This window comes from Odocoileus virginianus, chromosome 1 (genome assembly GCF_023699985.2).
Source record: "Odocoileus virginianus isolate 20LAN1187 ecotype Illinois chromosome 1, Ovbor_1.2, whole genome shotgun sequence".
Classification (NCBI taxonomy): domain Eukaryota; kingdom Metazoa; phylum Chordata; class Mammalia; order Artiodactyla; family Cervidae; genus Odocoileus; species Odocoileus virginianus.
Genome location: NC_069674.1, coordinates 1,823,661 through 1,850,681, shown reverse-complemented (window position 1 = coordinate 1,850,681; position 27,021 = coordinate 1,823,661).

Sequence of the window (27,021 nt, the reverse complement as noted above, 5' to 3'; positions counted from 1 at the left end):
GATGCTCCGACAGAAGAACCACGGGACTCAGCAACCACCGGCCGCTCTCCCGCCCCGTCCAGCGCACAGAGGAAGCAGAGAGGAAGGGCTCGCTCTCAGAGGTGAGTCCTCTGATGGGGACGAAGCAGGCCGGCCGGCCTTCATCCCAGACAAACCGCTCACGAAGCAGAGGGACAGGCCAGTGCAGAAACCCGTTCCCCAGGGATGGAGCGACACCTGAAACGCAGATCCCAGGGCATCACCGCACGGGCAGACCCCGCAGGAGCGCACGGAACCCCGTCTCCATCCGCCCTGACCACGGCCCAGCACCACGGGCACCCCGTGGGAGCCGGAACATCGGCACGCACTGAGCGGGAGAGGCCGTGATGACGAGGCGCCTAGGGTCCTCAGGCAGCCCCCCAGCTTGGGGAGGCCTCTGACGAGCACCGCCCGCGTGACCCAGAGCAAAATCCCTCTCATAAACCGGGGACTCTCAGCAAATGAACTGGGAGGTGAAAGACGCCCCCCGGCGCGCCCAGGGCCCAGCCCTGAGTCCCGGAGGTCCTGCCCGCGGCCCCGCGGCACTTAGCGCCCACATCGCAGCTCTGTCCTGCTCTCGGCTCTGCAAAGGGAGGGCGAGCGTCTGCTGAGGAGATGCATGTCCTCACGGACTCTGTCCTCTGTGGTTTGGGGCGGAACTGGAGGCAAAGAAGCCTCCAGCACCCCACCTCCGGGATCAAAGTCCAGAATCTTGGGGCTTCCCTGGCGCTTCAGTGGCTAAGACGACCCCGTGCTGCCAATGCAGGGGGCGTGGGTTCAATTCCTGGTCGGGGCACTAAGATCCCTCATGCCACGCGGGGCACGGCCTACGTAACGTCCAGGCTCTTTGTCATCCTGGGGCCACAGGGCCACACCCCGGAAGGCAGGCCGAGATGTGCATCTCACAGATTCGTTAAAAGACCGGGATGAGGAGAGGGCACGGGGCCGGGGCACGCACAGGAACCACTGAAACGTGTGGCCCCAGGCTCGTTCTCTCTTTCCTGCAAAGTTGAGAAAACACAGCCCAGCACACCCTAAACACCGCTCGGCCGGCTTCCTCCTGCAGCGCGGGGCCGCCTCTGCCTTCTCGGCTCCTTCGCCTCCGCACCTCGCGGAGACAAGGCCAGCCCTCCCTGGCCATCACTCTTCACTCCCCGGGCCCCAGGAGCCGGGCCAGGCTGGCTCTCAGTGTCAGAAGCTTTACAAACCAACACCCATGTCCTCAAAGCCGGGGAGCAGAAAAGACGCTGAGACCTGATGTGGGATTCCCAGGGCAGGAGCCGTTCTCACCTGACAGGTGGGAGCGGAGTGCAGGCCTGGGCCGCTGGCGTTGGCCTTTCATCCCAGGACCTGGTCTGTGACCTGCTTATGAATGAAGGGGACTAGGAGCGATTAAGCTCCTACCATATGTGCCCAGAGCCACTCAACGGCCTCACGGAGCCCAGCTCTACGGATGAAGGCAGGGTACCGCGCCAGCAGGCAGCATGCGCGACCAGATCCTTTAGGGTTGGGCGGTGCCGCCATCAATATTCGCTGAATGGCTGAGTCAGTAGACGTCCGGTACTCTAACAAGGGACTTATTTCCCTTCCCACACTGTGAGAAATGCAGGCCTTAATTCCACTGCAATCGGGAGAAGAGGCACCAGAAATCAATGCTTTCAGGTTTTGCCATGTTACAGACATGGTGTCTATATGAACATTCATTCACAAACGAGTTCCTTTACATAATACTCCCATCAAGGAAACCCATCAGTATTTGAGTCCACCATCGGATTTAACTCCAGGGGCCATCTGCAATTTTAAAACTTATACGGGTAACCCCACTAGTAACTAACTTCAGGGTGCGGGGTGGGTGCAAGGCATCATCAAAACACCTGTGTCCAAGGGTGGACAGAGGTGAGGTGGGCAGAAACAGAATCAGAAGAGCTCCGCCCACGTACGAGTGACCCACACTTGTCTCAGGGCTGTAGACCCCAGGGAAGAGGGTAACCACGGGGGCTCCCTGCCCTCTGTCCCCAAAGACCCTCATGCTCTGGGTGTCCTCAGACCTTCCACACCCCAGGAATGGACTCCCTTCTCCTACCACTGGCCGCTGTACCCCACTACCTGGGGCATCCTTGGACCTTCCACGCCCCACGAATGGACTCCTCTCTTCCCGCTGCTGGCCACTGTGCCCCACTGCCGGGCACAGAGCAGGTGCTCACGCAGGAGCTGATGGAGGGAGGGAGGTGCCCACCGGTCCTCACGTCCCCCACCCCATCCTCAGCACACCGCAGGGTCGTCTTTCTAAAGCACGCATCTGATTTCAGAACTGAGGGGTGAGAAACATTCCTCTCTGAGACAGAAAAGGTACTTCTTAATCTCAAAATATATGTTCAGCAAGAGGAATATTTTTATAAAAATAAAGGATAACCTGAAAGAACATACACTAGAAGCTGTAATTTCAACAATGGAATTTACCCTATCGTTTGAAGCATCAGCAGTACATATTATATCTGCATTAGCGACAATGATAAATAGTGTTTTAGGATTTAAATGCATCAATTATAGTGTTCCTGGATATTCAGATGTCTTTTCCTGTTCCATTTTTTACACAGTTCCTCTCTGAATTCAAATGAAGGCTCCGAAAACATTTTTTCATTCATTGTAAATTCACGGGGGCCATTCTTAGTTATAGCATTCTTGTGAAAACAAGGAAAACCAAATCTGCCTTGAGCAAAATGTCTTTATCACAGTAAATGACATGGTTTTATTCTGTACCCAGATAAAAAGAACACCAATGAGATTAGGGTGAAAGTAAGTGTCAGTCTTGAATGAACAAATCTTCCAAACTGGCTGGTCACCCAGAGCTATGTTCCACCAGCAATTCAATTCTTTGCTTCAAACATTCTTCTTCCTTTGCACCCATTCCTCTAGTGAAGTAAGCCACTAACCTGTAGTGTAAGTTACTCTTAGTAACTCACTTTCCTGAAGGTAGAAGGGAAGAAGAGAACAGAAAACAGAAAGGCCAGGGGGCAAAGCCATGGACATTCGACTCCAGACGCCCTGTCTGTTCCAGCTGGCCCCCTCCCCACCACTCACCCTGAAAATCAAGGTTTGGTTGGAAAGAGTCTTTCTACTACAACAACAGATGAGAATGGAGACCAGAAAAGAAACACTAAATACAGTTTTTTACTCTCTGATCCACTATTTGAAACACTGAACAAAATCTATTGAAACTAGTGTACCAGCAGCTATGATTCCCAAATTTATTTTTCAAATGAAATCGTGTTTTAAGGACCTGCACCATGGCGCCATCTGGTGCTGACACAGAGAAAGATGCTTCAATCAGACAAGTAGGACGCAATCCCTTTGTTAGCCTGAGCAGTGAAAATTTTAAAACACACGACAGTTGTCTTTCATCACATTAAATCCTAAAGTACTACTAAAAACAAATACAGTCTGAAAATAAACTCTGAAACTATTCTGCCTACAATGATCTTATTTTGAGCAGGTATACCTTAAGATCAGTTAACATCAACACTGAGTTCTTGCAACATGCTAACTTTTGCTTGCTGGAGAAGACTCTTGAGAGTCCCTTGGATTGCAAGGAGATCAAACCAGTCAATCCTAAAGGAAATCAACCCTGAATATTCATTGGAAAGATTGATGCTGAAGCTGAAGCTCCAATACTTCAGCCACTTGATGCCAAGAGCTGACTCACTGGAAAAGACCCTGATGCTGGGAAAGATTGAAGGCAGGAGGAGAAGGGGACGACAGAGGAGGAGATGGATGGCATTACCGACTCGATGGACACGAATGAACAAACTTCAAGAGAAAATGAAGGACAGGGAAGCCTGGCGTGCTACAGTCCATAGGGTTGCAAAGAGTAGGACATGTTTGAGTGACTGAAAAACAACAGCTCTCTCCACATTCATCTATTTTTAAGTAATAAGAGCACTTCCAGGTGGGGTTGCTGGTGAGGTGCTTTGTCATGAAACAGAGTGCAAATTGGCACTTTCTCAATCAGACTCCGCTGTGGAGGGGGACAGGGTACTCCTCCCCCTCCTAGGAGGTAAATTTAAAGTCATGGCTCTACAATGGACTTGGAGGGTCAGATTGATTGGCAAAGAAAATGGCAAAGACCTCCGAGTCGAGCCGACTTCTGTTTCTCAGAGTGGACGCGTCCTTCCCCGGAAATGCTCGTGACCACAGAGCGGTCCCCTGACGCTGCAGGCTCCGCCGTCCTGGCTCTGGCGCCCTGGGAGACAGACAGCACTGAGACCACCCCAAGAGCCACGCCGGCCCGCTCACAGCGATGGGTCAATGCACAGGGCGCTGCGGTCCAACAACGGCATCAGAGATGGGGACGGAGCAAGCAAAGGAGCCCCCCGTGCCTCCCCCAACAGGTGGGGCAACTCCGCACCATGGTCAGCGGGAGACAGGGCAACCAGGGCCCCCAGCAGGTGCACCCCCTCCCACCCGCAGCCTTCCCAGCTCCGCCGTCTCCTGGGACCCCCTTAGGGGAGACTCAGACCTGACTCCTCAGGGTGCGAGCTGGCCGGCCCTGCTGTGCACATCCACGCATCTTTCAGGGATGCCTGCCTGCTTATTCCACGGGGCTGTGGGCAGCCTCACCCGTGCTGAGAGGGCCCTTCCCCTTGGGGGGCAGCCCTGCCTGCAGCCCCTCCTCCACCCGACCGCAGGGCGGCCCCGCTGCTGGGTCTCTACCTGGGCAAAGGCAGGGTTAGGGCTCTGCAAACAGTGACCGACAGGGGAAGAGAGAGACAAGGAGGCAGTGACCACGAGGAGAGATGGGGACCAGGAGCAGGACCAGGAGGGCACAGGGCAGGCAGGGGGTGCCCACCCCCAGGATGCCCACCCCGACCACAGGCGCGGCCCTGCCATCCACCGGCAGCCCCGCTCCCCTCGAGACGGGAGAGTCCCAGCCCCCGTCTCCTTCCTCTCCACGGCGGCCTGGCCCACTGCCCTCCGCGCATTGCCCTGATTTGCTGGATGAGCTGGACAAAGAGGAGGGGACAGGCTTGAACCCCAGGCCCATCTGGCCACGGGGAAACCCAGGCCAAGTCTGCTCCCCTGGTGGCCTCTGCCTCCTCCGAAGCCCACCGCCGCCCGCGAGGGAGCCGTGGGCGATGCGGGACTCTCCCTAAAGGCCATTTCCCCCTTGGCCTCCCCTCTCCCGACCTGCAGAGCAGCGAGCCAGCAGGAATCAGCGCAGATGAGAAGAGGGGCCACCGTGGAGGCACCGTCACAGGATCGCCACCTGACCCCGCCGCGGGGCGGCCTCGCCTTTGACTCTGATGATGCCCCTGGGGCTTCCCTACCCCTCTGACGCTTCATCCAGTGGCGGCCGGCGGGCACGCTGCCTCTCCGAGGTTCTGAGGCACGGACAGGGCACCAGAGGTCCCCAGCCCCAGAATCCCACCCCGTGGCCTGAGCAGCTTGCCCCACCATTTTTTTTTAAACTTTTAAAACTTTATTCCAAGTTATCCACCTCACTGTTAATAACGTGTACAGTTAATGCTCTGTGCCAGTATTACTAGGCCTTCCCACTGCCGGCAATGGAGAAAATCTACTTCCTGACACCCCAAAAGTTAAACTACTCTTTTCAAAACATGCCAAACTGCTAATCCTTGGAAAAGTATTACAAGCATCATTTCCCCCATCCATCTTTAAATCTGAACTCATGTTATTAATCTACATTGGTGGATGTTAAAATGAAGTCATTTTAACAACTCATGACTGTGCAAATCAAATCATCACTAGTTAATACTACAGTATTTTACAAATACTACATTACATATTACCTTGCAATCTGAAACATTACATTTCATATTTGTGTAAGTTTATTTCAGATAACTGAAACTTCACAGAAGTCAACAGCAAATAAAGTCTAAAGAGTTGAGTTCTGTACATTAGCTCTATCTCTATTCTCTGAGGCTCATTTCATAGTTCAGCAGCAGATGCCTGCTCTGTGAAACGTAATTCACTCTCTGTTTTGAGGAACAACCAAATCCACAGACAGACGGGTGGTCAGTGACTGCATTTAATCTTACATAATAAGTAAATCAGGAAATTGATCTTTTGATCCCATTTTATCCCAGTCAAAACTCTGACTAAAGTTATTTTCTGTGAAGCAAGAGTCAAGATGACTGCAGGAACTTTCTCTGAGAATGGAAATGAAGACAAAAGAGAGGATGAGAATGCTTCATATTTGGCCACCACCCTTTCAATGATTAATTCGTAGGTTTCAGAATGTGGACAAAGACTTTAAGGCCTACTCAGATCTTGTCCTCAGATCCCTCCAGGCCAGCACTCAGGCCAGCAGCCCGTGGTCCTCTCAACTGGGAGCCTGACCACAGCCCAGCCTTGGATGCAGGTGACTGTAGGCAGAAGGGAGAAACTGGGACCCTTATGCGCTGCTGGGGAGATGTAGATGATGCAGCTGCTTTGGGTCCTCAAATCTGACAGGTCCTCAAAAACTTAAAGACTTACTGTGCGACTCACCAGTCCCACTTCTAGGTATGTACCCAAAGCAGAGAAAGCAGAAGCTCAAACCAATGTTCATGCACGTGTGCTCATAGCAGCGTTATTCACAGCAGCTCAGAGTCTGGGGAACAACCCCAACTGTCCATCAACAACTGACATTATACAGATCTGGTCTAGCCACACAGTGCAACACTATTTGGCCATAAAAAAGGGCTGGGGGACTCATGCCAAAGCGTTGCAGGGGGAGGATCTTCAAAACATTCTCCAGGTGAAAGAAGCCATCCACAAGGCCACACAGAGTATGAATCCACTCACGTGAAGTGTCCAGAACAGGTCATGTCTAGAGACAGAAGGTAGACCAGGGGTTTCCAGGGTCTGGGAGGAGAGATGGGGAGGGAGTAGGTGCCTGTGGTGGGGGGTTTCCTCTGGGGATGAGGAAATTATTTTGGAACTAGACAGAGGTGATGGCTGCAGGATGTACTAAATGTCCCTGAATTATTCCCTTTGAAACAATCAATGTTATGTCATGTGAATACATAAAAAAGGAAAAAACAGATTAGGTTGAAATTGATTAGGGCTAAACATAACCCTTTTCCTTACCACTTCTGCTTGGGAATTCAGTAATTTCATCAACTCAGGCTGCCCAGAGACTGACGGGGTCCTAAGGCCTCCTCCAGAGCCCTCAGCGGGGGAGGCAGCCCTCCTGCTACACGGCGTGAGTGCCGTCAGCCCTCAGTTCCAAACAGGCGTGTGAGAACCAAATCATCACACACGCTAGTTATGACACAAGTCACACACCTGGTGCAGACACAGCCTGGGTTCCAGGCCCAAAACCTCCGCGGCCTGGTCATTCCCGGGAACTGGGACAGGGGTTCAGACCGCCCTTAGGTGACGGTCCTTCAAATGTGGCTCAGAGCCAGGCCTGCAGAAGCCGAGGTCTCTCTCCTCTGCGGGAGACCCCTGGGGCCGGGGGATCCCCTGGGGATGGGTGGGGCCCTGGTCCAGTAGGGGACTCCTGTGGGCGGGGGTGCCCCCGGGGACCAGCAGGGCCTTGGTCGGGCTGTGGTGCCCTGGAGCCACGGGACGGAGGTCCTGCGCGGCCCACTTCTGCCGCTGGCACCAACAGAGCCCGGTGCACACTGAGCTGTGGGGCAGGAAGTCCGCGCCCCCTTCCTCCGGACAGTAACTGGGTCTCTCCACACGAGCGGGCCGTGTCTCCAGAAGGCGCGTCCGCGTGTGTCAGCCCATCCACGCTGGACTGGGTTCTGACTGACGTCAGCCACACCTCCCTGCGGCTCTGGACAAGCACACGTTCACCCCTGGCCTGCGTCCTTCCCGGCCGGGGGCCGTGTGAGCGCCGAGCCTGACAGCGGTCAGCAAGGGGTCAGCACACTCATATGGACACAAAACCCTCCAGCTGCCCCTCCCCGAGCAGGAACAGGGCCCACAAACAGGGCGCTCCTCACGACGCCCACAGACAGGGCACTCCTCAGGCCCACAGACACGGCGCTCCTCAGCACGCCCACAGACAGGGCGCTCCTCATGACACCCACAGACAGGGCGCTCCTCACGACGCCCACAGACAGGGCACTCCTCACGACACCCACAGACACAGCGCTCCTCAGCACGCCCACAGACAGGGCGCTCCTCAGCACGCCCACAGACAGGGCGCTCCTCAGGCCCACAGACAGGGCGCTCCTCAGCACGCCCACAGACAGGGCACTCCTCACGACGCCCACAGACAGGGCGCTCCTCAGCACACCCACAGACAGGGCACTCCTCACGACGCCCACAGACACGGCACTCCTCAGGCCCACAGACAGGGCGCTCCTCAGCATGCCCACAGACAGGGCGCTCCTCACGACCCACAGACACGGCACTCCTCAGCACACCCACAGACAGGGCGCTCCTCAGCACGCCCACAGACAGGGCGCTCCTCAGCATGCCCACAGACAGGGCGCTCCTCACGACCCACAGACACGGCACTCCTCAGGCCCACAGACAGGGTGCTCCTCAGCATGCCCACAGACAGGGCGCTCCTCACGACCCACAGACACGGCACTCCTCAGGCCCACAGACAGGGCACTCCTCACGACGCCCACAGACAGGGTGCTCCTCAGGCCCACAGACAGGGCACTCCTCACGACGCCCACAGACACGGCGCTCCTCACGACACCCACAGACAGGGCGCTCCTCAGGCCCACAGACAGGGCGCTCCTCATGACGCCCACAGACAGGGCGCTCCTCATGATATGCAACCAGACAGGAGGTGGACTTGTCTTCAGGGCTGGTACCAGTGCTTTACTCAACAGTTGTGAAAAGAGGGAAAGAAATGGTCTTATAAATTAAATCAATTATCATCAATATTTAAAGGAACACTGTAGTCAATTACTTTATAATTACTTTATAATTCACCCCATAATTTATTGATCTATAATTATTTTTAAGAGAGGCAGGCCTGCACCATTAGCAGTATACCATCAGTTAACATTTTCCTTGGAGCAAAAGATTTAGCAACATTGCCCGGGATTAAGTAATAATGTGCAGGTGCCTCTGACACTGTTTTAAATGAGACTGTCCTGGGCAAGTAGAGGCATAAAGGCGGGTCCACTCAAAGAGAAAAAGAGAAGGTACAGTAGAGACCAGGAGGAAAGACGGCGAAAATGAGGAGAAAGCGGGAAGGAAGGGAGGGAGGAGGCACTGCTTCCTAAAGCAGGGGTAAAGTCCCTGCGGGTGCGGCCAGACACTGAGCGCGTCCAGTGTGTGTATGTGTAAGAGTGCATGTGTGAAGGATGTGTGATATATGTGTGTATGTGAGTGCGTAGTGTGTGTGTGTGTGTGTGTGTGTAAGAATATGTGTGAAGTATGTGTAATATATGTGTGTATGTGAGTGCGTAGTGTTTGAGTGTGTGTGTATATGTGAGAATGTGTGTGTATGTGCAAGAGTGTGTGAGGGTGTAAGACAAGAGTGTGTGAAAGTGTATAAGAATGTGCGAGGGTAGCGGTGTGTGAGTGTATATGAGTGTGTTGTGTGTAAGCGCATGTGGGTGTGTATGAGTGTAAGTGTGTGAGAGTGTACAGTGTGTGAGTGTGTGTATGTGTAAGAATGTGTGTGAAGAATGTGTAACATGTGTGAGTGTGCAGTGTCTGAGTGTGTGTATGTATGAGAGTGTGTGGTGTGTGTAACAGTGTGTGACATATGTGTGATATATGCGTGTGTGTACGTGAGTGTGTGGTGTGTGTAAGAGTGTGTGTGTAGACTGAGTATGTGTGGTGTATGAGTGTGTGTTTGCATGTGCAGTGTGTGTGGTGTGTGTGTCAGAATGTGTGTGTTTAAGAGTGTGAGAGTACGCGCAGTATCTGTAGTGTGTGTGTGTGGTCTGAGTATGCAGTGTGTGTAGTATATGAGTGTGTTAGTGCGTAGTGTGAGTGCAGTGTAGGTGTATAGCATGTATGTGTGAGAGTGTGTAATGCGTGGAGTGTAGGTGTGACTATGTCGTGTGTATGAGTGTATGAGTGTGTACAAGTGTGTGCGAGGGTGTAAGGTAAGAATGTGTGGGTAACAGTAAGTGTATATGTATATGCAAGAGCATGTGAGTGTGTATAAGTGTGAGAGTGTATGAGACTGTAGAGTGTGTAAGAGTCAGTCTGTGTATGTGTAAGAGTGTGTGAGTGTGTGAGTATGTGTGATATGAGTGTGTGTATGTGAGTGTGCAGTGTTTGAGTTGTGTGTATGTGTAAGAGTGTGTGAGTGTGTGTGCATCAACAGAATGCTACTGCTAAAGTTGCTGGGCTCACGTGCAGAACGGCTCACACGGGAACCGCAGCCCAGGGCAGAGGCCGACATCCTATCCCAGAGGCCTGAGCTCCCAAGAAGGCGCGGAGGAGCCCCGCTCCGTCGCCGAGCCCGCTCTCTGGGAAAGCGTCCTCCCCGCGGTCGTGTGAAGAAGCGGAGGAGACCCTCCGGGAGGGCACCACGAGGTGAGCAGGGCCTGCACGGCCCCCAGAGGACAGAGGACACCGCGTGTCCCCGAGATGCTCCCTCACGGTGGCTCACTCTCATTCCCCCGGGAATTCCAAATTCTCCTGCCTTGGGGAATGACACAGTGATGGGAGGCCTTTTGCCTGCCATGACCACAGTCCTTCCCAGGAAAGCCAGGGAAAGGCGCGGCCGGCCAGCACTGCTGCTCTGATCCAGCTCTCACGGGTGGTCAGAGCCCGTGCAGCCAGGAATCACAGCACATCACAGCCACCAGAGCTGGAGAGGAAGAAGCAAGGCCATCACCAACCACGGGAGACATACACAGACAATCCAGTAAACACGTGAGAAGACATTTGATCTCACCAGTCATCAGCTCAGGGCAAACTAAGACCACAGTGAGACAGCAGTCTCTGCCCGCTGCACGAATAAGAGCGAAGAATTCTGACAGTGTGGAAACTCAGGGGGCATGTGGACCAACAGACCACAGAGGCCAATGGGCACACCGCTTTGGAAAGAAATCTGCTAGTATTTTGTGAAGTCGAGCATCTGGACACACTGTGACCCCACAATTCCCCTCCTGGTAGAAACATCCCAGAGAAACCCTTGGGCACATGCCTGAAATAAAACACACAAAACTGGTAATAGACCAGTTCACAACAGCAAGACGAGAAACAACTCAAACGTCCTCACTTGGGGAATGAATAAACTGTGACAAACTCACACAAAGGAATGTCGTGCAGTTGTGAAAATGAGTAGACAGCTGCTACATGCCATAACAACTAAGCCCCATACCATTCCAAAGGCACCGAAAGGGTAGAAGTGGGCCCAGCGGCTGGGAGACAAGAGATGCTAAAACCCGAGACTAAGGCAATAGCCAGCAGCAGACAGAGCTGTGGGTCTTTGAGAGAGAAATGCAAAGGACCTGGCCACACCTCAGCTATGGGGAGAGTCAGGGAGGAGTCCTGAGCTTCAGGCTTGAGCGGCGGGACAGGTGACGCCATCCTAGGAGATGTGGACACAAAGGGTGGGTGAATCTAGATACAGGGGAGACAGAAGCACTCTGTAAAGAGGAGAAATCCTGAGGACACGAGTGAAAGACCACACGTGTAACAGGGTGAAGACGCTCCTGTGGGAAGGAGACGGTAAGTGCAAAGGCCCTCAGGCAGGCGTACCCTTGACCCCAAAACCTCTGGGAGCCTGTGTGAGGCTGGGCAAACACAAGATGACAGAGGCGGCTGAGATGGAACAGCCTGCAAACAGCAAGCACTCACTGCACCTTAGCTACCATCCTCCTCTGGATTTTCTAAGTGACCCAGCATGTGAGGCGCCTGGTCTAGGAAGCACAGAGCGACCACCCTTCAACAAAGCCAACAGTTATTTCACAGCATGAATAATCATTTCCCTAAAGGAAATCAATTCTGAATATTCATTGGAAGGACTGATGTTGAAGCTGAAACTCCAATACTTTGGCCACCTGATGCAAACAGCTGACTCACTGGAAAAGACCCCGATGCTGGGAAAGACAGAAGGCAGGAGGAGAAGGGGACAGGCAGAGGATGAGATGGTTGGATGGCATTATGACTCGATGGACATGAGTTTGAGCAAGCTCTGGGAGATGGTGAAGGACAGGGAAGCCTGGCGTGTTGCAGTCCATGGGGTCACAAAGAGTCAGACACGACTGAGCGACTGAACGGCTTTGCAACTGAACAACAGCAACAACAACCACTTCCAGACTTTTTTCTACATTACTGATTTTTCCCCTCAGGTGATTTAAGTTGCTATTTGTCAATCGCTATTCTGTCTCATTCAAGTTCCTCCTTTAGAGCCTAAAAGTTCCAATTTATCAAATTTCTTCTCCAAATAGAGGTTTAAAATTAGAGCAAAAATGCAATAATAATAAGCTAGAAATAGCATGTTGCTATAGTGATACCAAAGTCTAAAATTAGATTTTGATCTATAAAAAACACAAAATTCATTACTCTGCTACTCATTTTTGCCATTTTTCTCTGGGCCAAACCCATTTCAAAAAGAACCTTTATTATATGGAATCACAGAATACCTGTCCCACAGTGAGAAAGAGATGGATCAGGTAATTGAAGTCCACAGGTAATCCAGAAACCTCATTCCAGTTCAATTTCAAAACGTTCTGCCATCAATACTTTATTACATCCACTCTCAAGTCACAATACTGGCTGACTTATGAAGTTGGACAAGTCTCTTGGCCTCTCCAGACCTTGGTGTCCTCCGTGATTGCGAGCAGAGGCCACGCAAACGACCCCAGTGACTGCTCCGGGGCTACGGACCCCGGCAATTCCCATCACCCTTCCTCCACCCACAGGCAGGAGGGCTGGAGAAGGGACATCAAAGATCAATTGCCAATTGATTGATAACTAAGGCACTGATCCACAATTCCAAATGATTCCATGGAATCTTAGAGCCAGAATTTATGTTTCCAGGCTACAGCAAATCATGCCTCAGAGTAAGACAGTCCTAACCAGTGAGGCAGGATATTGTGACCTTATTCCATGGAAGCAGAAGAGATCAAAAAGGAGGGAGGCCAAGTATTTCCGTGCCTGCGGAAACACTTAACTAACAGATGACTCTGTGGTTGAGAAACGCAAGAGGTGGATGAGAACAGACAATCCCAGGTCTGGGAGATGCATCTAAAGTCTCAAAGTGCAGCAAACATACTTAGAACATCACCAAGCTAATCCCTTCATTTACCAAAGACTCTCACCTCAGTTTAGTGAGTGATATTTTTTAAGCTGGGTTTAGAAAAGGCAGAGGAACCAGAGATCAAATTGTCAACATTCATCAAATCATAGAGAAAGCAAGGGAATTCCAGAAAAAACATCTGCTTCATTGACGACAAGAAAGCCTTTGACTGTGTGGATCACAACAAACTGCGAAAAATTCTTAAAGAGATGGGAATAACAGACTACCTTATCTGTCTCCTGAGAAACCTGTATGCAGGTCAAGAAGCAACAGTTAGAACCGGACATGGGACAACTGACTGGTTCAAAATAGGGAAAGGAGTACGTCAGGGCTGTATATTGTCACCCTGCTTATTTGACTTCTATGCTGAGTACATCATGTGAAATGCTGGGCTGGATGAATCACAAGTTGGAATCAAGATTGCTGGGAGAAATATCAACAACCTCAGATATGCAGATGATGCCACTCTAACGGCAGAAAGTGAAGAGGAACTAAACAGCCTCTTGATGAGGGTGAAAGAAGAGAATTGAAAAAAATGGCTTAAAATTCAACATTCAAAAAACTCAGGAAACTCAAACAGGGGCTCTGTATCAATCTAGAGGAGTGGGATGGGGCGGGAGATGGGAGGGAGGGTCAAAAGGGAGGGGATATATGTATGATTATGGCTGATTCTGGAGAAGGAAATGGCAGCCCACTCCAGTATTCTTGCCTAGAGAATCCCAGGGACAGAGGAGCCTGGTGGGCTGCCATCTATGGGGTCGCACAGAGTTGGACACAACTGAAGTGACTTAGCAACATGGCTGATTCATGTTGAGGTTTGACAGAAAACAACGAAATTCTGTAAAGAAATTATCCTTCAATTAAAAAAAAACAAACAACAAAGATCAGGGCGTCTGGTCCCATCAGTTCATGACAAAGAGAAGGCTGAAAAGTGGAAGCCAATGGATTTTATTTTCTTGGGCTCCAAAATCACTGGGGATGGTGACTGCAGTTGGATAATTAAAAGATGCTTGCTTCTTGAAAGAAAAGCTATGACAAACCTAGACAGCATATTAAAAAGCAAAGACATCATTTTACTGACAAAGGTCTATGTAGTCAAAGCTGTGATTTTTTTCAGTACTCATGTACAAACATGAGAGTTGGACCATAAAGGCTAACCACCAAAGAATTAATGCTTTCAAATTATGGTGATTGAGAAGACTTTTGAGAGTCTATTGGACTATAAGGAGATCCAGTCAATCCTAAAGGAAATCAACCCTGAATATTCATGGGAAGGACTGACACTGAAGCTGAAGCTCCAATCCTTTGGCCATCTGATTCGAAGAGTCAATTCACTAGAAAAGACCCTGATGCTGAGAAAGACTGAAGGCAACAGGAGAAGGAGGTGACAGAGGATGAGATGGTGAGATAACATCGCCAGGTCAATGACAGAAATCTGAGCAAGCTCCAGAAGATGGTGAAGGACAGGGGAACCTGGCATGCTGCAGCCCATGGGGTCACAAACAGTCAGACATGACTTAGCAACTGAAAAACAACAGCAATAGGTGAGAAACGGCAGCCTAGAAGGTTATTTAGATTCTTATTTCACCTAAATGTTAGCGTGTTCATCTCTTGGACATCCTGGAGGCTCAGCGGATGAGAATCTGCCTGCCAACGCAGGGGACATGGGTTCGATCTTTGATCCAGGAAGATCCCACCTGCCGTAGCAGAGCAACTTAGCCCTCGAGCCGCAACTACCGAGAGCACTTGCTGCGATGACTGAGTCCATGGACCTAGAGCCTGTGCTCTGGAACTAGAGAGGAGCTCCCACCCTCCCCAACTAGTGAACCCCACACAGCAACAAACACTCAGAGCAGCTAAAAAGAAATAAACAAATCTTTTTTTTTTTAAGTATTCATCTCTTGATAATGGAGTTGTGGGTGAATTTTATTTTCTCCTATTTGTCTGCATTTGCTGTCAAGAACATGTGCTACATTAGTACCTTTTTTTTTCAAATAATGAGAGTTTTTCTTAAGTATTTATAGAGTAATTTAGGGCTCTGTTTTTAGATCTTTACTTCAATTAAAGAAGTAAAGAACTGTCTGCTTGAAGACAAATGCTAGCAGGTCCTGCAAGCACGGAAAGCCTTCAGGGCTGGTCAGGCGGGCGGGATGCTACAGCAGGATTCTCAGGAGACGGGACAGCGCTGGTCCTGGAGCGGGTCGGGGTGGACAGGGCTGGGAGGAGGGCTTTCCAAGCCAGGGGACAGCCACGCCCACCAAGAAGGGGAGTCCAGCCAGGAATACAGCCCCTCCCGGCCCAGACCCCACACGGACGCCACCCAGGCCTGTGCCTCCTACGGCACCTGGCACTTCTGTCTCCATAGTCAAGGGGACGGATGATGCCTTCTCTTAAGTACCTGGCTTCAGGAGCAGGAGGCAAGGGCTGCCGACATGGTGCTTGCAGCCGTATCCCCACCACGGACTATGTGTTAGGCACACGATACAGGCTCAGCAAACATCATCTGATAAAGACAAAGGATGTGCCTGTCGATTCTTTACTAGTCAGATCGGGAAGGCTGTGGCGAGAGTCAGGTTTCCCACAGTATAAGGCTCACAAAAGTTAGCAGCACGGACTCTGGGATTTAATCTACAAACTCTTTCACCAGGCAGCTCAGTTTTAACTAGTCATATTTCGTCAACTGAAATCATGCATGACACATGAATATATACACAACTGGCCTTACTTCTAATAGGTTTTCTACACAAAGCAAGGCAGGACTCCTTCCCCTAGACCCCACCACTTACCATCAGGGCTTGAAATTCCCGACATTGCTCATTCATTTGAATTTAACACATAAATTTCGGCTTATACCGAAATTCAAATACACTTTCAAATACAAAATCAACCAAGATTGAGAAAAAGATGTAAGTTAAGTAGCCAAAACTGGCAGTAGGTACGAGTGGTCACTATATATCTATCTGCCCACATGGATGGATGGATGGATGGATGGAGGGGTGGGTGGATAGGTGGGTGGATATGTGGGTAGATGGGTGGATGGGTGGATGGGTGTGTGGATGGAATAATTGATGGATGAGTGGGTGGAAGCGTAGATGGATGGACAGACAGACAGACTTCCTGTCCATCAAGCCAGAGCTGAGTTACATCATCCTTCTTTAAAGTCAACACAGCAGCTGTGGTGGAAATAGAGCTTTTCCTGGACCCGAGTAATGTGATTCTAAACAATGCCATCAATGAAAGTTTTCCTTAAAATGTAAACTTAGGCTCCATGTGGCTGTGTCCTTACTGGCCCTGTGGGCACAGTGTGGATGCACAATTACACACATTTCCTTCTCTAAGAGTCCAGTTAATGGGGCTCAAGCCACATTGCCTTATCTATCTTTAAAGATGGAGCTGACAATGGGGTGAGGCACGACGCACACTGCCTTGGTGCACACTGCACACACCTCGTCTCAGCAGAGCCTTCCCTGAGGTTAGAGAGAAGGTGTGAAACTGAGAGCTTTCGGCCATGCAGACAGCAAAGATGTTTTCTGGGAAAGGCAAAGGACCTATCTGTCCACCAGACATACTGCAGGGAGGTGAGAGGCAGGAGGAACCCCAGCGGACTCAGCCTTGGTCTCTGTATGAGTGTCTTCCTGAAACCATGGAGCTCCACCCCAAACAAGCCAAGATCTGGGTTGTCTCACACAGTATTACCAAATTCTCACATATTCCACTGTATATAGGTATCAATAGATTACATTAAAAATGAACCACTGAATAAGTCACATTTATTTCTGGTGCTAGTGGTAAAGCATCTGCCTGCCAATGCAGGAGACACAAGAGACACAGGCTCAATCCCTGCATTGGGAAGATCTCTTGGAGGAGGAAATGGCAACTCACTCCAGTATTCTTGCCTGAGAAATCCCAAGGGCAGAGGAGCCTGGAAGGCTACAGTACATGGGGTTGCAAAGAGTTGGACACGACTGAGCATGCATGCATGCACACACACCATTTTTGATGGAAGTATTTTATATCATCCATGTAAATGCCAGAAAGACATCTCAGTTCAGTTCAGTTGCTTAGTTGTATCCTACTCTTTGCAACCCCATGGACTGCAGCACGCCAGGTTTCCCCATCCATCACCAACTTCTGGAGCTCAAACTCATGTCCATTGAGTCGGTGATCCCATCCAACCATCTCATCCTCTGTCATCTCCTTCTCCTTCTGCCTTCAATCTTTTCCAGCATCAGGGTCTTTTCAAATTAGTCAGTTCTTTGTATCAGGTGGACAAAGTATTGGAGCTTCAGCTTCAGCATCAATCCTTCCAAAGAATATTCAGGACTGATCTTTAAGATTGACTGGTTTGATCTCCTTGCAGTCCAAGGCACTCTCAAGAGTCTTCTCCAACACCACAGTTCAAAAGCAGCAACACTTCAGCACTCAGCTTTCTTTATGGTCCAGCTCTCACATCCATATATGACTACTGGAAAAGTCATAGCTTTGACTACAAGGACCTTGGTAGGTAAAATAATGTCTCTACTTTTTAATATGCTATCTAGGTTTATCATAACTTTTCTTCCAAGGAGCAAGTGTATTTTTCTTTTTCATTTATTTTTATTAGTTGGAGGCTAATTACTTTACAATATTGTAGTGGTTTTTGCCATACATTGACATGAATCAGCCATGGATTTACATGTGTTCCCCATCCTGATCCCCCCTCCCGCCTCCCTCTCCATCCCATCCCTCTGGGTCTTCCCCATGCACCAGTGTCTTTTAATTTCATAGCTAAAAAAAAAAATCTACTTCACTGACTATAAGAAAGCCTTTGACTATATGAATCACAACAAACTGTGGAAAATTCTGAAAGTGATGGGAATACCAGACCACCTGACCTGCCTCTTGAGAAATCTGTATGCAGGTCAAGAAGTAACAGTTAGAACTGGACATGGGACAGCAGACTTGTTCCAAACTGGGAAAGGAGTATGTAAACGCTATGTATTGTCACCCTGCTTATTTAACTTATATGCAGAGTACATCATGTGAAATCCTGAGCTGGATGAAGCACAAGCTGGAATCAAGATTTCTGGGAGAAACACCAATAACCTCAGATATAAAAATGATACCTCTTTCATGGCAGAAAGCAAAGAGGAACTAAAGGGCTTCTTGAAGGTGAAAGAGGAGAGTGAAAAAGCTGCCTTAAAATTCAACATTCAAAAAATGAAGATCATGGAACCCAGTTCCATCATTTCATGGCAAACAGATGGGGAAACAATGGAAACAGTGACAGACTTTATTTTCTTGGGCTTCAAACTCACTGCAGATGGTGGCTGCAGCCATGAAATTAAAAGATGTCTTACTCCTTGGAAGGAAAGTTATGACCAACCTAGACAGCATATTAAAAAGCAGAGACATTACTTTGCTGACAAAGGTCCATATAGTCAAAGCTATGGTTTTTCCAGTGGTCATGTATGGATGTGAGCGTTGGGCCATAAAGAAGGCTGAGTGCTAAAGAATTGATGCTTTTGAACTGTGTTGTTGGAGAAGACTCTTGAGAGTCCCTTGGACTGCAAGGAGATCAAACCAGTCAATCTTAAAGGAAATCAGCCCTGAATATTCATTGGAAGGATTAATGCTGAAGTTGAAGTTCCAATACTTTCACTACCTGATACGAGGAAGTGACTCATTTGAAAAGACCCTGATGCTGGAAAAGATTGAGGGCAAGAGGAGAAGGGGACGACACAGAACGAGATGGTCGGATGGCATCACCGAGTCAATGGACATGAGTTTGAGCAAACTCTGGGAGATGATGAGGGGCAGGGAAGCCTGGCGTGCTGCGGTCCACGGGGTCGTAAAGAGCTGGACACAACTGAGCTGAACAACAACAACAGTGGAAATGCCAAAGGAAAACTACCAAAAATGACCGCGTTTGGGCAAAATTACAATTCAAATGATACTCTTGACCATAACTTGCCAAATCAAAGGTTTCTGGATACCACTCCAAAAACATGAATCCAAGTCTCTGACCATCCACTCAGAGAAAAGTCTAAAATGTCTAAAAGTAAAAATGCTGAAGTGCAAGTTAAATATCAAAGGTCTCAACATTGGTTTACACCATTTAATACAGAGGTTTGATAAATTAGAAAATCATTTTGCCCTCCTGATTCTCATGATGGCATTAGGATAAAACATCTTAAAAAAAAAAAAATCTTAAAAAAAACCATTTAAAAGCTTAAATCAATATTAAGATCATTCAACTTGCCCAATTAACAATTTCTGTCTTTCGAGTCAAAGGTTGATGGTGGATACATAAATTCTACAAAAGGTTTTAAAAGATTTTTGACAGCTTTTGTTCCTATTGGTTGAAGCAATTGGTGTTAGAACTACGAATTAGAAGGGAACAGTGATCTGAGAGAGAAATGACCCAAGACAGGCTTTAAGGGACAACACGGTTTGGGACCCTGGGCCATGATGGTGCCACCTGCAGGAGACACAAGTCAAGGTGTCCAGGCGAGTCTTGGCTGCTCTGTGTGAGCTCGGGAGACCCCCACCCCCGCCGCCACATCTCCCTGAGCACAAAAAAAGGCAGCACCAGGCTCACCGATCTCCTCCCAAGGCAGAAAGTGCAGAAAAGAAGGAGATGCAAACCAGTGTTCACAATTTCTTCTCGTGTCTAGCCTGGTTGGCCAGCCCTTGCTTTAGGTCATGGGGTGGGGTATCTCTATTTTTCTTAGTCCTATTTTAGCATTCTCACCAAATTTAAGCAGCTTGCTGGGGAAATCTGGCCAAGATTAATAAGAAGAGTATCTCATTTTCAGATTGCAATGTATTTCCATGTGCAGAATTATTTTCCCCCAAAATATGCCATTTAATTATTAAGGCCACTAAGTAGTTGTAAATTTACATCAAAGTGAAGCTAGTGTGCATTCTTAGGGAAGGGCTGTGGGCTACATTTTAAAACAACTTTGAGTGTGTAACTTTTCCATCAGTTGCACAAAGACAAACAAAGAGTTTATGCTTCATACACAGTCCCACAGTTGCCTCCAAAAAAGTAGAGAAAATTTCCCCAAACCTTTAGAAATTAGAAAACTTTGAATGCTGCTCTAGTATAGAATTTGGACCTAAGATAGCATAAAATATTTTTGCCGCAAAAGCAAACTTTCCATTTTTTCAGAACTATACTTCCATCACTTATTTGGAGAACCATCAATGACGGTCTTAAACAGGCTTATTAAGCCCACAGACTCATCAGTCCTGGTGGAAATTCCATCAAGAGCAGCAGCATCTGCCGTGTCTCCCCCATTTCCTCCCACCCAACCCCCGGCTTCAGTGTCCCCCCTCAATACGCCCATAACAGTTGCACCAGCGTCCTCTGGGGGGGCGAAGTCAAAACTCCAAGCACATCCTTGTCCCTCTCTCTCCTTCCACCCCGCAGGACACACCCCGAATCCCGTCCTCCAGACGTGCCGGGCTGTCTCCTCCTGCTCCGGGGCTGCTCCAGCCCTGCACTACGCGTGGCCCACTCCCTCCCACCACTCGGGTCCAATTCAGATGCTGTCTCTTCTGTGAGCCCTCTCGCGCCCTCCCGTCCGCACCAGCCCTGACTCCATCTCCCTGGCATGCTTTGCACTCCTCCGCAGCGTGCTCAAGGCGCTCAGCGGCCGATCGGTTGCTCCCTGGCTCAGCATCTGTCCCCCGGCCTGGGACGCGCGCTCTGTGAGCGCAGGGGGTGTCCTGTCCATCCCAGAATCCCCGCGGCCCACCTAGAGCTGACCCGGTCGGCACCGCCCGGCCCCCGGGGGGTCAGGAGCAGGAACCAAGAGACCAGGAAAAGGACGTGCTCAGAAGTGAGCAGGCGGAGGCCTCGGGGCCTGGCTTACAAACTCCGCGGTCCTGTCCGAGCCGTTACCCGGCGGTTGCGCCTTTCTGAGACGGCGCGGTGGGCGCGGTGTACCCTTCCGCGGGGAGGACAGCGGGGACAGGGCTCGGCCCGCTGCCTAGTGCTCACGTTCCGGCTGCTTGTCTCGCTCAGGCTTCCCTCTGCGGCTTGTCTCACTGACCTGCAGTCACGTGCTCGTCTCCGTCGGCACCCCGGTCCCCCCAACGGCGTCTGGCTAAAGGCAAGGGCCCCCTCAGGCCCACTCCCCAGCGGCACCCACGGCGTGCCCCCAGCGCTGCCCTGGCCACAGGAGCGTGCAGCCCGAAGCCTGGTCCCGGGGAAGGGGACTGTGGGCACGCCCCCGGTGCAGGGGCCTCTCCGGGGACCCACGGAGACCAGCACACAGCAGTGGCCTCTGGCGCCCGGCCACCCTCTGCCCACAATGTGAACACCACAGGGGGTCTTCCTGCATTCCCTGAGCAGTCCAAGAACCCCTCCACCTCGGGGCCCTTCTGGGATGTTCTCTACATATGATAACTGCGCAACACACAGAAACACACCCACGCGCGCAGGCGACACCTGCTTCACCAGCCTGGGCGGTCCACACGCGTGTCCTTGCTTTACTGACGATTTACCCCAGGTCGCCTCTCAACCCAAGCAGGTGAGGCACTCTGAGTGCATTCCGATCACCAGATACATTCTCTTCAGAGCACGTCGCTAGTATAAAGCCAAGTGTGACTTTAATAAAAACGACAGCAAGCTCAGAATTAACTTTCAAAATCTGTGTCACCGTGCGTCATGAGGAAGCTGTAATGGCCCATTTGATTCCACTCAACTGCAGTTTCAGAGGACAGAGCCTTTATCTTGTGGACGTTCCCCAGTAAGAGAAAGTTCTAGCCAATATCCAGGAGTGGGCCATTTCCTGGGACCATGTTCAATTATTAATCTGAGCTTGATGAGGCTACAAGACATCTTACTGGAAAAGCTGCTGAAAAAGGAGGGTTGAGATAGCTGGATTTGTTTCTCTTCCTTGGAAAATGTTCCATATCAACTAAACATCCATCACTTTTCAGCTAATATTAATATTTTAATCACTGAGTCCATTAACTCCAACATGCATCTGTTAAGGACTTGTTATGGGTTCACCATTGGGCTAAACACAATGAAGGTACGAGATACATTTAAGACATGGTTTCAGCTCTCAGTTATAAATCTGGCTAGGAAAGCAATCTATTTATACTTGAAAACTTTGATTAAATTAAAAATGTATTTTATTTTATTTTTTTTATACAGACAGTGGGCTTCCCTGGTGGCCCAGTGGTAAAGAATCTGCCTGCCAATGCAGGAGCCGTGGGTTTGATCCCAGGGTCGGGAAGATCCCCTGGAGAAGCAAATGGCAACCCAGTCTAGTATTCTTGCCTGGAGAATTCTGTAGACAGAGGAGCCTGGCGGGCTACAGTCCATGGGGTCGCAAAGAGTCAGACACGGCTTAGCGACTGAGCATGCACACACAGACAATGCATGCTGTGAGAGAACAAGAGATGCTTCCTGAAAACATCAAGCACACGCTGACTTCGAGGTCTTTGCACCCGCTGTTCCTACCAGATTCCAGAATGTTCTTTGCCTCGAGGGCTCCCTCCCTCGCTGCACTCAAGTCTCTGCCCGAGTGCCCTGCATCAGTGGGTCTTCTCTGACCCTCCATCCACCTGCTCCGTTTTCTTACCAGACAAGCATTTCTTCCCAGCGGCTGTTCATCCTGACCAACGGGGGTTCTTCCCGTGTTACCCCCTTCTGTCTTCCCCTCTCCGGAAAGGAGAAGGCAGGAACTCGGTCTGGCCCCTCTCTGCTCTGTCCCCAACATCCGGAAGAGGGCCTGGATCCTAACCAGCATTCAACCAGCATCTCCTTAACTGCTGTTGAAGGAATAAGTCACATAACACAGCTTACTTCACAGCATGACGCCATGTGGATTGCGATGTCTTCCAGGAAAGTCACAGCCACCACGTGAAACTACAGACTTCCTAAGAAATGAGCCTTCCCTCCCAGTGTCAGCCCTGCAAAGCGTGCAGACAGGTTTCATTTCAACCTGCTGCTCGCACCGGTGTCCCACATTGTGCTGGATTTGAATACACAGTACAAACACATGGAGACAGATTTACATATGACCAGTAGATAAAGCCAACACCAACTCATCATATTCTAAACTCTGAACATTAAAACCAAGGGTGGTGTTAATTTTGGACATTCACACAGTTTGAAACCAACAAATTCCATATAGATCTGAGCCATAGTTTCTAAATACAGACTTCTTGTTAACATAGATTGGAAGAGAGAGACAAAAGACACTGTCCAGCTATATCATCTGCCTCAAGTGAATCAACTGCTATACGATTATAAACTGTCTCCTATTATATTAGGATTTTTCAATTTGTTGTATATATTTGTTTGCTCACTTGTTTCATTTTAGTCCGGAGAGTTTATTCTGTTCTCAGATTGAAGTTGAAACACCTCACATGTGTAGTTTTACCCCAAAGAAATAAAATGTGTTCACACAGGCTTCCAGAAGTCCTCCAACTGAGGACTATCGTGAGACGCGTGGAGGGTCAGAGATGAGGAGGGTCAGATGGGTGGAGGGTCAGATGCGGGGAGGAGCCCACCCCATGTCAGGAAGGCCACCCCCTCCCCCAAGAGACCCGACACTCAGGTGACTCAGTCCACCGGGGCCAGCCTCTCTGAGGACATGGAAGACTCATCAGCAAAATACCCACAGATGAGAACCCTTGTCACTGAGTAAATACTAAAACAACTGCTACAACAGAAAGACTTTCCTGCCAAAACAAACAAAAATGGCTTAGACAGTGTCCTCTTCATAATGGAGGAGAGACCATGAGCTAAAGGGACTCCAAGAAGTGACCTCCAGAGTGAAATACTTTTGCGGTGTTAGAGGGCTCCCTGGGAATAGCTTCAGCTTGACACTGGCCTTGAAAGGAATGTCTAGGGAAGACCCAAGACTTGGGCAGCACAGAGACCTGGATTTTAAAAAGAAGGGCGGGATTAAGGGAAACTCCAGGCAAACCAACCTGAGAAACAGAACAAACGTACACTGGTGATGAAGGAAGCCCTTTTTTATTTTCATGTATCTGCCTCCCTGCAGCCCTGCTCACACTCAAGCCATCTGGTCACAGCAAGCCATCTGGTCAACGAACATCACACCCACCCACTGGACAACAGGCAGATCCCCGTGTCCAGGTCCACCGTCATCTCAGATGGAAACGCTGAGGGTAGGATGGGCATCTGACGGTAAAGACCACACTGCTCTCCGTCTCGTCGATGGAGACCACGCTCTGCACACAGCTAAGGTGCAACTCTGTCTCCTTGTTCTGAACTGCGTACGTATATATATTATATTATACGTACACATGGGCTTCCCTGGTGGCTCAATGCAGGAGACCCGAGTTCATCCCCTGGGTTGGGAAGATCCCCAAGAGAAGGAAATGACAACCCACTCCAGTATTCTTGTCTGGAGAATCCCATGGACAGAGGAGCCTGGTGGGCAATAGTCCATGGGGTCACAATCAGACCTGACTGAGTGACTAACACTTTCACTTTCTCACACACACACACACACACACACACATACACACACATATATAACCATTCCTGCAAAGCTTTAAGATAGGGAAGGGAAATTCAGCCATGAAATGCTTTACATGACATAAAAATCCCCACCCCCAGTCCTTATCCCACCCCTCAGTACAAAGCAAGTTTTATTAACACAAGGCAAGTGCTCAATTTAAGGAAAACTGTGGGCATTAAAGCAGGTTGTTTTATGTATCTGACATGAATACTCTGGGTGCATGAACTATTGAGGCCTGGGTTTAAGTGTGATTAATGCCTCATACTTGGAAAGCATCCAAACTTATTAAATCTGATGGAGTAAAACAGCGTAACTTTCTCATATTATTTCCAAGAGATACGATTAGGCCGAATCGCACCAGTGAATGAAACCAGAAGTAAGCCATGGGGCGGGGGCGAGGAACTCAGTTATGTTTACAAAGAATTAAGAGGAGCCGAGCATTTCAGCAAGCACAGGCAGAGTTCAATCACCTCACCCCAAGGAGGACAGCGAAGCCTGAAACCCATGCCAACGGTACCTCCCCGTGTCTCCTGTGACCTCCCCACACGCCGCCGAGCGTGGCGCCCTGCTGGAATCAAGGGAAAGGCCGTTTGGTCCCTGTTCTCTCCTCCCAGCCCACAGTGGATATGTCATTCATACACACATCATATCACACGCACACATCACACACGCCACATCACACATATACATGTCATATCACACATGTGTCATATCACACATGTGTCTACCACACACACACACATGTTATCTTGTATTCGGCCATGCCAGGGCTGAGTGATGTTTAACAGCATCCTTTAAATGACCCCCTCTCCACACAGAACGCAGGGCCTACACACCCTCTGCTTACAACAGTATGCTTACCACCCCAGACAAGCTTGTCCAAAACTGACTACGCTAAGATTTACCAGTTCAGGTGTTATGTATATTTGGCCTTTCCAATCTGGGGTGCTTCACAAAGACAAGTAGCCCTAAGAACACATCAGATATTCACTCAATTCTCTCACTTGTTCTCTGAATGGAAATGAAACTCCAAAAAACAAACAGAAGAAAAGTACGGTCTGCAACACGTGACACCCCATGTCCAGCAGAGGGTGGCTCCAGCATGTCCCAGGTGCTCCAAGGGTCACAGGAGAAGGTCCGCACAGGTGTGTCTGGCCCCTCACTTCAAGGCAAAGAGATGCAGAAAAGGACAGTAGGCCGCTGGGCCCAGCTCAGACCTTGTGATGACTCTAAACACTACATAGCCAGACTCTCAGATACCTGGATTTAGGGTGATTATTTGAGAAGGAGAAACATACGAAAATATTTGTAATATCAAAGCCCATCCGAGTCAATTACAAATCTCAGGGCAGATCTGAGACATGGAGGGAAATGCTACACCCCCCAGCAGCCTCTGAACTGATAAAAGAATAACAAATTTTTTAAAATCTGCCAAACAACAAAGCTTCAATTTATTATACATGCTCATCAATTTAACCCAGTAGGAAAAAAAAAAAACTTAAAAGCCTGAGGGTGACGCAGCGCCTTTAATACACAGACCCTGAGCACACCACAGATCAAGGCCCCAGCCCCAGTCAGCTTTGTCTGCCAAAGATGAAAGCCGGGTGCAAACAGGTGAAGGCTCTGTTTGAATCATCACCTGCAATTAAGCAAAGGGAAACCAAGAGAAGAGGCAAGCTGAACTCGCTCGGGAAAGACGTCTTGGACGGAGCAGGTGGACACTCACTGCCCCGCCGGCGGGCTCCCCCGCCCCGGATCGTGGGCACTCAGTGATTTCCTGCCTGGAAGGACACACAGACGCACAGACACATCCCAGCATCTGCCCCTCTCTCATGTTTCTCTACATGTATCTACGTGCCTGCCACTCTTTTGGAAACAACATCCCACCAATGCAGGTCTGCGTGAGGTCTCACGACGTCTGGACGAAAGGTCTTTGGACACAACGATGAGCAACACTGGGTTGTACGTTTGAAAGCTGCAGGACCTCCTGGCGGTCCAGTGGCTAAGACTCCACACTTCCCATGCAGGGGTTACAGGTTCCATCCCTGGTTGGGGAGCTAGATCCCACATGCTGCATGGCAGGCCAAAAAATTTTTAGAAATTAAGTAAAATAGATAAGCAACAAGGATTTACTGTGTGGCACAGGGAACTGTATACATAATTTAAAAAAAAAAAAAGAAAAGAAAAAAGAAAGTTGCTAAGAGAGTAAATCTTAAAAGTTCTCGTCAGAAGAAAGAAAAACCCTGTAGCTGAAAGGTGATGAGTGTTAACTTACTGAAAGGTGGCGAGTGCTAACTTACCATGCTGATCATTCCCATATAC